Genomic DNA, 2,942 nt, shown 5'->3' on the forward strand with positions numbered 1-2,942 from the left:
CTCTCTCCAGGATTTCTTTCAAAACGCATCGCACGCACTCCCAGGCTCAGTCTGCCACATCTATGGGATGTCCATTTAGACCTAGTCTGGGCCCATAGGTCCCTAAGGCAGCGGTTCTCAACCTGTGGGTCGCGACCCCTTTGGCGGTCGAAGGACCCTTTCACAGGGGTCGCCTAAGACCATCCTGCATGTCAGATATTTACATGACGATTCATCACAGTAGCAACATTACAGTGATGAAGTAGCCACGAAAATAATTTTATGGTTGGGTCACAACAGGAGGAACTGTATTTAAAGGGCCAGAAGGTTGAGAACCACTGCTCTAAGGTCTCATACTGAGAGAATGGGCTCCCGGCTATATATAGTCACATGGTACAAACCATCCCCAAATTGCCAGCTGTACGTCAGAACTTTAGGAGGTTACCATTTGAGGCCAATCGTGGAGGAGTCGCTGAAAAGGTAGGACCAGTCTAGCGGTCCTTTGTTTAAATCGCACCTCCACCATTTTCCACGTGTGTGAATTCAGGCAAGTTGCTCAATCTCTCCAAACCCCCCTCTTCCTCCCTCTAAGATGATAGTAATCCTTCCCTGAGGTCGCGCTGAGGGCTGAGCAATCCTCACACTGCACCTACGGCATCTACATGGACCTGCTCAAGTCGAAGCTGCCCATGCGGCTGTTCACTGATCCCACAAACGTGCACTGAGCTGGACTGATGTTCCAGACGCCGTTCGAGGCCCTGAGAATACAGAGAAGATCCGCGTTCTCATGAAGCTTGCAGTCATGGCCGCATATAGACAATAACAAAAACAAACATATGCCCTGACCGGGTTGGCTCAGTGGATAGAGCGTCGGCCTGCGGACAGAAGGGTCCCAGGTTCAATTCCGGTCAAGGGAGTGTACCTTGGTTGCGGGCACATCCCCAGTAGGGAGTGTGCAGGAGGCAGCTGAATCGATGTTTCTCTCATCGATGTTTCTAACTCTCTATCCCTCTCCCTTCCTCTCTGTAAAAAATCAATAAAATATATTTTTAAAAAGAAAAGAAAAGAAAAAACATAAACAGTCCGGCCAGTGTGGCTCAGGGATTGAGCGTTGACCCATGAACCAGGAGGTCACCGTTCAATTCCCAGTCAGGTTGCAGGCTTGAACCGTGACCTCCCACTGGGACGACACTCAACCCACTGAGCCACACCGGCTGGGCTCCTTGCCCTATCCTCCCAGGGTCCCAGAGTCTTAACCATGACCTCCCATTCTCAGCAGACATGCATGCCCCTCCCCAGCTCGTTCCCCTGTCAGCCAGACCAGCCACGCCCACCGGACCCTAACCCTAGTAGGTGCCATGTCCCTGCCAGCCCACACCGTCATTCAAACAAGCACAGCTCCTCCTCCTGCAGGAACCAGGGGTCCTCTCACCCTCCTGTTACGACACAGCCTGCACCCCCGAGTCCTTGCTGGTTCACTCCGCCTCTGAGTGCACCCCGCTTCCACGCGGCCCTCCCCCCCAGGCTGTGAGCACATGTGACCAATAGTCTGCTACCCGGCTCCTCTGTCCACTGGCAGGTGGCAGGTGTCAATCACCTCGTATTTCTCCGGGTGGGGTCCCTTCTGCGCCAGCAGCAGGGTGAACAGGAAGACATCAGAACCCAGACTTCAGTGGCTTCTCTCATTAGCCAGAGCCACTGCGCTGGTTAATTGGAGCGCTAACCTTAAGAGCTTCCGCTGGTGGGTCCCGGGGGGGCCTCCCCACACCCCTGGCGCCCAGCCTTTCTTCCCAGACCGTCTTCTTTCATCCGAGGCCCGGCCTGCAGGCGTGGCTGCGTCTTACTCACCTCCTGCCTTCGCCAGAGCCTGGCTGAGGAGGACCTGGCACATAGTAGGCCTCCGGTGAAGGTCCCCTGAGCCCAAGAATGGGCCTTTCTCTGCCACCGGGCAGAGGCAACGCGTGGAACATTCTGGTCTGATGCAACCGCTTGAAAGCTCGGTTCAGGTTCGAGCCAAAGTGACCAACCCAGAAAACCCGAGAATGGAAAATCTATTTTATCCCGGGCTTGACACAGGAAGAAAAAAACACACACACACACACACACACACACACACACACACACACACACGGAGGTCAGAAAGCGCGGTTTTCCAGGTTCACATGAGCCAACGACCCAATGACTTTTTTTTTTTTTTTTTAATGAGGCCTCATTTTGATGCTCCCATTTTCAGCGCGGCCCCTGTGTTTGTCAGAGATTTCCACCCCTGCTGGGCGGTTGCACAACCCCTGGCTCGGCTTGGCCCGCGCCGCCTTGGCAAGGCTCGCTTTTTTGCTGGTACTTGCTGCGGGCAAGATTTTTATGAGGCTTGATCCTTGTCTTGACTTCATTTGATCATTTCTATCTGCGAGGCAGCGCGCAGATGAAGGCGGACAGCGCCCCTCGGCCCAGGGTGGTGAAGGGCCCCAGAAAGCGATCAGGTATTTATCGCGCTCAGGATCTGCAGGAATGCAAACAGCCCTTGCGGGAGGCAGGCGTGCCCCGGCACGTTGTGGGAATGAAGCGCGAGGCTTCAAGGGGCCGGAGCCTCCCCTTGAGCAGCCTTTGTGGCCTGCAGCAGCTGGGAGGAGGTGGGCTCGGCGTGCCAAAAATAAAAATGAAAAATAAAAAAAATCTTCCCCAGAATCCCCCCGTCCTGGTCTTTGGATCTGTAATGGGGTGCATTGGGGAGCAACTGCTCTTTAGAATACGTGGTCCGCAACCGAATACAGGGGCAGAGCTGAGGTTACAGAAAGACCCAGCGGTTCTCAACCTGTGGGTCGCGACCCCTTTGGGGGTCGCTTTAACAGCGACCAAATGTTTCACCTTTTGTTCTTTGATTTAAAAAAATATATATATTTAATATATTTTTATTAATTTCAGAGAGGAAGGGAGAGGGGGAGAGAGATAGAAACATCAATGAT

At 53.5% G+C, this 2,942-nt stretch overlaps 1 pseudogene; it reads right to left on the reverse strand.

Annotated features, from left to right (window-relative positions):
- Window positions 1-637: 637 nt before the first annotated feature.
- The window catches only part of LOC102250644, an 11,375-nt pseudogene continuing 9,070 nt past the window's right edge, over window positions 638-2,942 (reverse strand).

This window comes from Myotis brandtii, unplaced genomic scaffold (assembly GCF_000412655.1).
Source record: "Myotis brandtii unplaced genomic scaffold, ASM41265v1 scaffold329, whole genome shotgun sequence".
Classification (NCBI taxonomy): Eukaryota; Metazoa; Chordata; class Mammalia; order Chiroptera; family Vespertilionidae; genus Myotis; species Myotis brandtii.